The 9,363-nt window shown below is 40.1% G+C and overlaps 1 pseudogene; it reads left to right on the top strand.

Annotated features, from left to right (window-relative positions):
- Nucleotides 1–235: 235 nt before the first annotated feature.
- On the top strand, nt 236–1,122 carry LOC116067847 (annotated as a pseudogene).
- Nucleotides 1,123–9,363: the final 8,241 nt, after the last annotated feature.

Consider the following 9,363-nt stretch of genomic DNA (forward strand, 5'->3'; position numbering starts at 1 on the left):
CAAAAATCAGCAAAGACATGAGATTCATAATCGTTGCACAGATAGCTGTTCCAGCAAGCCAAGCTCTCTCTGTCACTCCGTGGAGACCTATTTATACCCTGCAAACATCACATGTCCTTCATGTGCCCTGCCTCAGCACATGCATCCAATCAGCCCAAGTCCTTGGAAGTGGCAACAAACTGCAGCACACCACCAGAAGTTACTTGCTGCATTTCTTTCTGTGAAGTCCCAACAAATGCAACTCTACACAATGTAAGGTGGACCAATACAAGCATGTTGTTAGCAAAGAATCCTTCATCACGTGTCCTTTCACATGCTTGCTTTAGCAGAACATCCTCTCTCCTGTGTCTGCTTCAGTGAAACATTCCTTCTCGAGTATGTGTTAGCCTTTCACACCTGTGTCCACTTTAATGAAATGTTTCTTCACTTGTTTAGCCCACCATCCAACCGACTTTCCAAAGAACCCTTAAGTTTCTACTTCAGACAGAGAGTATGGATTCACTGCTTGTGATTATAGGTGTGTGAAGACAAGGTGGTTGATCCCTGTCATAAAGCTGGGTCACCTACTTAAGGACATAAAGATCAAGTCCCTGGAGATCACCTGTTCTCCCTGCCCATCTGAGATTATTGGCTTTTTCCTGGGGACATCCCTAAAAGATGAGGTTCTGAAGATCCTGCCAGTGCAGAAGCTAACTCGGGCTGGACAGCAGACCGGGTTCAAGGTTTTTGTCGATACTGGGGACTCAGTGTTAAATGCTCCAAGCAGGTAGCCACTGCCATCCGAGGGGCCATCATCTGGGCCAAGCTTTCCATTGTCCCTGTGCAGACAGGCTACTGGGGAACAAGATTGGCAAGCCCCACACTGTTCCCTGAAAGGTGACAGGCCACTGTGACTCTGTGCTGGTGCATCTCATCCCTGTCCCCAGAGGCACTGGCATTGTCTCTGCTCCTGTGCCCAAGGAGCTGATGATGGCTGGTATTGATGATGGCTGCACATCAGCCAGGGGCTGCACTGCCACCCTGGGCAACTTGGCCAAGGCCACCTTCGATGCCATCTTCAAGACCTGCAGCTACCTGATCCCCAACCTCTGGAAGGAGACTATGTTCGCCAAGTCTCCTTAACAGGGGATTCACTGACCATCTTGTGAAAACCCACACTTATCTTGTGAAAACCCACACTAGAGTCTCTGTTCAGAGAACCCAGGCTCAAGCTGTGGCTACCACATAAGGGTTTTTATACAAGAAAAATAAAGCAAATTAAGTTTGTTTAAAAAATAAAAAAGATGTTGTAATAGTATTTTAGATATAGCTTTCTGGATTTTTATTACAGAGCAGATTCATCTCATAAAGATGTTTACTAGGTGCTAGAGAAATGACTTGGTAGGTGGACAGAGTACTTGCTACTCTTTCAGTGGATCGAGGCTTAGTTAGTTTCCAACACCCATACTGATAATGACACCACCTGTTTCTCCAGCTCCAGGCAACACAACATCCTCCTCCATCACATCCTCCTCTGATCTCTGTGGGCATCTGCAGTCATGCCACAATACCCACACAAGTAAATGATAAACAAAAGAATCACCATGCAGGAAGCTGGCTAATTCCCAAGGTATCGTGGGACTTCAGCTCCACGAATGGCTGCTCTTAGAACTATGATCAAGGTTCCCCATAACATCTGCTCCCAAATGATGTTGCTGTGCAATAATTAGGTTCTTAGCAGTCTATGAGAAGTGGTAAGAACAACTGTCATAGAAGTTTAGATACGACATGTAAACAGCAACGCAGAGAGAACCTGTGCTGTTCTTGAGGGTCATGATTATCCCTGATATCCGACATGTGTGCTCAGTCTTCCAAGACTTAGTACTCAAATTAAATCTATATCAGATTGCAATTTATGCCTCAATGGCTTGCTGTGAGCCTCATGGTCTCGGGGACCCCCTGGTGGGAAAAGCCCTGATGTTTGGAGAACAAATTTTATGACAGGGCATAACAATTTGTTGCATGATTTATTGGTTATGTTTTAATATCCTGATTAATGATATCTTTTCATCCAGAATTCCCTCAGGTAATGATCCTGTGAGCTCTTAGCTCCACATTATTTTTCCCATGGCTCCCTTAGAAAAGTTGAGAGTTTTAAAAGTCATTAATCTTCAGGTGTGAGAACATCTCCTAGAATAACTGCAGAAACATGGAAAATAAAAAGGGACCACATTGGGATAGGAGGTCAATAAAGAAGCTGAAGCCTTTAAGAACTAATTTTATTTTTTGAGATTATAACAGAATTACACCATTTCCCCCTTCCTTCTCCTTCCAAACCTTCCCAAATACTCACATTCCACTCTCTTTCAAATTCAAGACCTCTTTCTCTTTAATGTATGGGTGATACATACATACGCATGCGCGCGCGCACACACACACACACACACACACACACAGCCTGCTCAGCATGTGTAATGTTGCTTGTATGTCGCTCTCAGTGCTGACTCTTTGGTGTTGGGTTACTGATTAGCGTGCCCTCCCCTGGGGCAGACGAGTGCCTCCTGTTTCAACAGATATATAACTTTGTTTTGCATTTGGCTTGTTCAGAAAGCCTTTCGTTTCTTTGTTGAAGTTACAGAACTTGGGTTTGCCTTGCTGGAGGGCTCTGAAAAGAACTCCTTGGGCTGGTGTAGTGTGGAGCTCTGTGCCTGTCACCAGTGACATCCTGTTTGGATGCTCATCATTTTCTATTATGGATATATCACTTCTGTATATAGCACACAAAAAGAAAGGGCTAAACTGAAGTAGAATTATGACATTTCTGTTACTTTGGCTACAAAGGTAGTCCTACAAGTAAAGTATGTATCCTATCATGCAGACCTTATGTCCTAGGGCAGATGGTTAGGAACTGTTTAAAACTAAGCACACTGATTACAGGAGTTATCATGGGGGAGACTCTGCTAAGACCCAGAGCAAATGTGTCATGGGCTTTGATCAGGAAGCAAGTCTTAATCTAAGCTGTGAAAACAGCTGATGTTTAGCTGGTGCCAGGTCCCAATAAACCCAATGTTTGTGTCCCCAAAGAAATATTTATTTTAAGACCATTGGATAAGAATAAACCACAGGAACAACAGTAACACACAATATATTATATTCTGGAAATTATTCATCTCCTGTAAATATTATTTCACATCTTTCCTTATTTCTTTATAGATGAACACTCTCTGATCTCTTGCCCTACCATGTGTGTATTTTCTCAACCCTAAATCTCTATGTCTATCATTCACATTGTTTTAGAGAAAGACTTCTATCTGTCTCATATAATGGAAGAAGTCTCAAATATTTACTCGAGTCTATGCAATGCTATTTTCTGGTATGTTGTTGGCTGTTATAATCGGAATTCAGCTAAGAAAGCCACGTAATGGCAACTACTTGAAACAAGCAGTCAGTTCTGGGAAATGGTTGTGTGGATGCGCAGGCTTTGAAGAATAAGGAAGAATTATGTGCTTACACTTGCAGTGTGGATAGAAACTCCTAGTTCAAAGGCAAGACTCTGGAGATCTAGCACTAGAAGATTCCCACAAGGGGGAAAAAACTTGGAAGTTGACCAAGTTGATTAAATGATAATGGGGTAAATGGTAATGGGGTATACCCAGTGGTGTCAGGAATGGGCCATAATTGCCAAGAAGAATGGTCTGGGTGTAGCTTTTACCTCTGAAGGGATGCAGCGGGGCCGTGTTGACACAAACACAGATCTCACTTTGGATGAACAAAATAGTTTATCCTGGAGCAACTACAAGTCATCATAGCCCACAGATTTACAGATCTGTGACCACAGATTTAAATTTACCAGATATACAATGTCCACAAAATTTAAACATCAAGACAATAAACAGCCCAGAAAAAGTGAGCTATGGAGAAGAACACAAAGTCCTCAAAAGAAGGAAGACAAGAAGCTAATAACCTCTTTTTAAAGTGTGCAACACCTTTAGTCATCAGGAAAACTCAAGCTAAAATTATACTAAGATTTGATCTCAGTTAAACAGAAGGCGCATCATTGGGAATACAAAAGGCAACATACAGGGTGGATCTGAGAACACGGAGTGCTTCACAGCACTGGGGAGAAATGTACACTAGTGTAGACACCTTGCAAATTGATCTTTGAGTTATAAATAGAACTGCCACATGGCCATATACAACTCCTGGCACATACACAAAGCACTTTAGATCATACTAATAAGAAGAAATTTATTTTTAAGAGATATTGAAGGACTGCTTCTGTGTTAAATCCAATCTGTCTACCTGGTCAGATCTCCTACATCCTTCTTAAGAGTCTAGCCTGGTCTACCTGACACTCCCCTATCCACCCCTTCTCCCAAACCCACATGTACCTCATATCCCACACCAAATGCCCAGCCCAGTTTGGATACCCAGTCAATCACTAGCTCCTGCCACTGCCCACAAGCCCCTCCTGAAGCACATCAAACTCTCCACCCAGTCTGATATCCCATGTTATTCTCAAGGACCTAGCCTTGGGAGACTTACCATCCACACTTTCTCCCCAGCCATCAGATCTAGCCTGGGGCCCATATCCAGTGTTGCAGCCTTGTCTTGTCACCCTTGTGCAACCTACCTTTTGCCAAGACCAACTACCCCTCCTTCTCCAAACCATCAGGCCAATCCCATGGCACATGTGACCTGCCCACCTAGCCAGGTCCACTCCATACTCCAGTCTTGGACAAGGAGGCACACCCTGCACATCAGGCCTGTCCCCTCTGTCCACCTGACTTCATGCCACCCAAGCTAATTCCAACTATTAAGCCTAACCCACCCTCACATCCTCATTTCTGTCTCAAGCAGCTACATCCATATCAGACTGAGAACAAAAAAAGCAGTCCCCATGTCCAGATCTCATCACAATAATATAATAACAACAACATGAAAGATCAAGTCAGTATCTTCTAAAATCCACCAGTCTTGTAGAAGAATTTCACAAAGAGAATTTCCTGGTTGAGCCCCAAGACACGAAATATAAAAGAACAATTATTAAAAAGTTTAAGGAGTTTAAAAAAGTCAAAAAAAATCTGGTTGAAATTAAGGAGAAAGAGATTAAGGATAATAAACCCTAGAATGATGCCCACAAAAACACAAGCATGAGGCAGATGGACATGAAAAAGACAAGTTAAGCCTTGAGGACAAAATTCAAAAAGGGGATAGAAATGCTGAAGAAGACTCAAGTTCAAATGAAGATGTAATTTAAAAACCTGATAGCTCAACTGTAAAACTCAAAGGAAAGCCTTACAAGTAGAATAAATCAAGGTAAAGATCGACTATCACAACTCAAATATAAAGTAGAGCACCTAGACCAAATAAGTAAGAAATATAAAAAATGTAAACACATGAAATAAGTAAATAGGAACTGTAGGACATTGTGAAAAAAAAAAGCCTTCAAATTATTGCCATAAAATAAGGAGAATTAACTCAAGACAATGGCATAGACCAGATCTTCAATAAGATCATAGAAAAAACTTCCCCAAACTAATGAAAGACACACCACATTGATACAAAAAGCACAGAGTACCAACTAGACAAGAAAGGTACAAAAGACTGGGAAAGATCACATTTGAGGATATAATATTGGAGAGAAAGCATTGTGAGTAAGGCATTGAGAGCAAGAGCATTGTTGTATATGAGCAGGAGAGAGCAAGATTAGGAGGAGAATGCAGAGTGGAATAACTTAGAAATTAAAAGGTAACTTAAAGCCGGGCGGTGGTGGCACACTCCTTTAATCCCAGCACTTGGGAGGCAGAGGCAGGCAGATTTCTGAGTTCGAGGCCAGCCTGGTCTACAGAGTGAGTTCCAGGACAGCCAGGGCTATACAGAGAAACCCTGTCTCAAAAAAAAAAAAAAAAAAAAAAGGTAACTTAAAATATTAAGGGAACAATACACAGAATGCAGAGAGAAAGGTGGGGGGGAAGAAGATACAGAGAGAGCAGGCTTCTCCTTGCCATGAAACAAAGCAGGTCTTTTCTTAATAGTACTGCAGGCTTAGTCTTATTCTTCTTATGGACTTGACTTTAATTCATCTAGGAATAAGGGGAGAGGCTTTTTCTTTCTCCATGCAATAAAGATTGAAGCTTGTTTTTCATCCAGAACGAGTGAGTTCTTTCTGCACTGGCACTTGGTCTTTTGCTCCATTTACATATGTATTTATGGCTCTGTGTGTTCGTGTGTGTGTGCGTGCGTGTGTGTGTGTGTGTGTGTGTGTGTGTGTGTGTGTATGTGTAAGTATGTAATTATGAGATTGCATGAAAGCTGGGCCCAACTGGTTCAAATGGAGATTTATGAATGTGTAAGCATAAATCTATATATGAATTTATGTGAGTTGAATTCATATTTGCTTGTGTAAAAGTTTTTCCTTCTGCAAGTGTTATTTTCTTCTCCTGGTTCAATAGAAGCTTATTGCCCCAAACTTCCCCCTACTCTGACAAGGCAGAGGCAACTGCACAAGGGGAAAAGGCTCTAGCAATTAATCCTTTACTTAATCCCCTGCTGTTTGCCATCAGTCTCTGCTAACTGCCAGAGACTGCAGTTTCTGGCCCGAAAGGAACTCAAGCAGGTCAGCTACAGCAGCAAAGTGATTTAGACTTAAAATAGGTAAATATTTTACTACTAAACATCAGTCCTGAATATCTCACCCCTGCTGACACTTGTCCTTACCGTCAAGAGAGAACCAAGAAGAAAGGAGAATAACTGGGGCATGACCCCCAGCAAACATATATACCTTTGTTTTCCAAATTTTGCAAAATTAAAAACATCCATCTGCCAAAAGTCTTTTCTTTTGGTAATCCTAGGGTTACTACCAGCAGGTAACAGAATTTGGTTGTATAGAGAGCACACAGAACATATTTTTATTATTTCTTAGGCTTGTTGCCAAGTGATAGAAAATTTTTTCCTTAAATCTTTCCTTTTAATATGTTTCTCATGAAGCTTTGAGGCTTCTAATACATTTCCTATTAGTAACTGGTAAATTTCCTCATCTCCTTGAACTAATGGACCTAGGAAACCTGTATGAGATCAAATATGAGTAATATATAATGGATAGTTTGTATTTCTGATGACCTGTTGTAAATGTATAATTAACAAAGTTAGTTCCAAGTTATCAGTTCATGTTCAGCAATCTCTAGATGCAAACGACTCCTTCTGCATGGAGTCAGTAACTATATAGGAGATTCAGGATAGCACAATAATACCATAAGAACTGCATACAACTCTTAAGTTTTAAACTCAAGTATATGGACTTTTGATCATTTTGTCTGACTTGTAACATGCCATCCCCATTTTGTTTGCAACTGTGTAGACTGTTGGTGCCTCTAGAATTAGTGTTCTCTTGACTATATGTGGAAGAATCCAATTCATTTTTTATAAACTATATACATTTGCTTCTCAGTTATTTGTTATTTTCTCCCAAGTAGTTACTGTAAACTCCTTGCCAATATTCATTGATCATAATCTCAGCATTAGTAAGAGGTACTACAATTTCAGCTGGATCTGTTCCTAACAGTTGATGTAATCTTATTCTACCTTTTATAATTAATTCAGAAATCTTTTCTATTTTTTACTTTATGAGCTAAGAAAATCCATCCCATAATACTATCTTCCCTTTGCATAATGAGCCCAGTAGGAGAATGAGTCAAGGGTAAAATGACCAAAATACACTTAAGGGTAGGATCAATTTTATCCACATATCCATCTTGCAGTCTTTGTTCTACAAGAGTTAACTCTTTCTGCTTCATACCACCAGAAGTTTTTGGTATGTTTCTCTCTATGGCGATGTCGGCCGCCTTTCTGTCCAGCGGAAATAAGGAGGCAACAACGAGCTCTTCTCCATGCAGTTTAATCAGGAACCTTCATTTTTACTTCTCTAGCTAGCTTCTTTTATATTCTCCTATATCTTCTTCTTACATCTTACTAGTCACATCTTTCTACTTTCTTCTTACTTACTCCTATTTCCTACTTACTCCTATTCCCTACATCTTACTACATACATCTTACTTCTATTCTTATTCTTACATCTTACTTCTATCTTTACATCTTACTCCTATTCTTACATACATCTTACTTCTATATCTACATACTTACTCCTATCTATACATACTTACTCACTATTCTACATATGTACTCCTATCTATCACATCTTACTTACTATTACTCCAGCCCCCAGCCCTTGTGGGTTAAATACTTTCCCTGGTCCCAATCAGCATCAGCTACATGGCAAAGCACAATAGGCTGCAGGAAAATCATGCCAGCTTGCATCACAAACTAGAGGCACACAGCTTTTCCAACTAAGGCTTATTTATCTCAATGCTCTCTGCTCTGGCCAGAGACCAGGTGTTCAATATATATATATATATATATATATATATATATATATATATATATATGGTGGCAGCTGCAGCTCCCCACATGGCGACTCAACAAATGGAGTTCAACTATGCAATGTAAGGTGGATGAATACATATGTGTTATTAGCGAAGAATCCTTTATCACATGTCTTTTCATGTTTACTTTAGCAAAACATCCTTTCACCTATGTCTGCTTCAGGAAAACACTCCTTCACATGTTTGCCCTGTAAGGTTTTCCTGATATTTTATGTAATTCTTACCCCTTATAAGTCTAGTGAGGCTAATGGTAATGCCTAGACCAGAGATAAGATTTAAAACAATGTCTTTGATGTGTTCAAAATTGTACTATCATGCATTCATATATAAGAATTGCCAGCTAAACTTTGTAATATGAATATAATGTTTTTGATATTGATTTTTTAAAAAAGGAATGAAATGTTTAAAACTGGGTTTTGTTTGTTAAAGTTATGGTTAAGGGTTGCAAGAAAAATTATTGAGAGATTTACTGTAAGTTGCTGAGGGATTAGTGCAAGTTGTAGAGGGACAGAGAAACAGAGAAAAAAACAAAAGAGGGGTAAAGAGACAGAGGGACAAGAGGCTATACTGGCCACCGTGGTGAGAAAGACCAGTGCATGTATGCACTGAGAATGGAGAACTTGAGGGAAAAAGCATGTCGCAGAAAGACTGTGGATGTGTAAATGTGGGAAAGGTGTAGTGAAGAGATAAAATGTTTGGAAGAGGGTTTTAGAAAATGGAGTCTAGTAAAGTGAGGACAAGAGATGAACAGTCTAGAGACAAATGAGAAAAAGAGTTAGTTTGCCTTAGAAATAAAAAGTAAATAAGAAGATAATCCAAATTCTATCAAAACATGATAACAATAGAAAACATGAAATAACTGTGGTTGTTGCCAGGAAGAGGTTGTTTTGCACATACGATTGTCTGTTATCATTAAGCCAGTGAGAGATGCCTGCTGGTCCTT

The sequence above is a fragment of the Mastomys coucha genome, unplaced genomic scaffold, assembly GCF_008632895.1.
Source record: "Mastomys coucha isolate ucsf_1 unplaced genomic scaffold, UCSF_Mcou_1 pScaffold22, whole genome shotgun sequence".
NCBI classification, from domain to species: domain Eukaryota; kingdom Metazoa; phylum Chordata; class Mammalia; order Rodentia; family Muridae; genus Mastomys; species Mastomys coucha.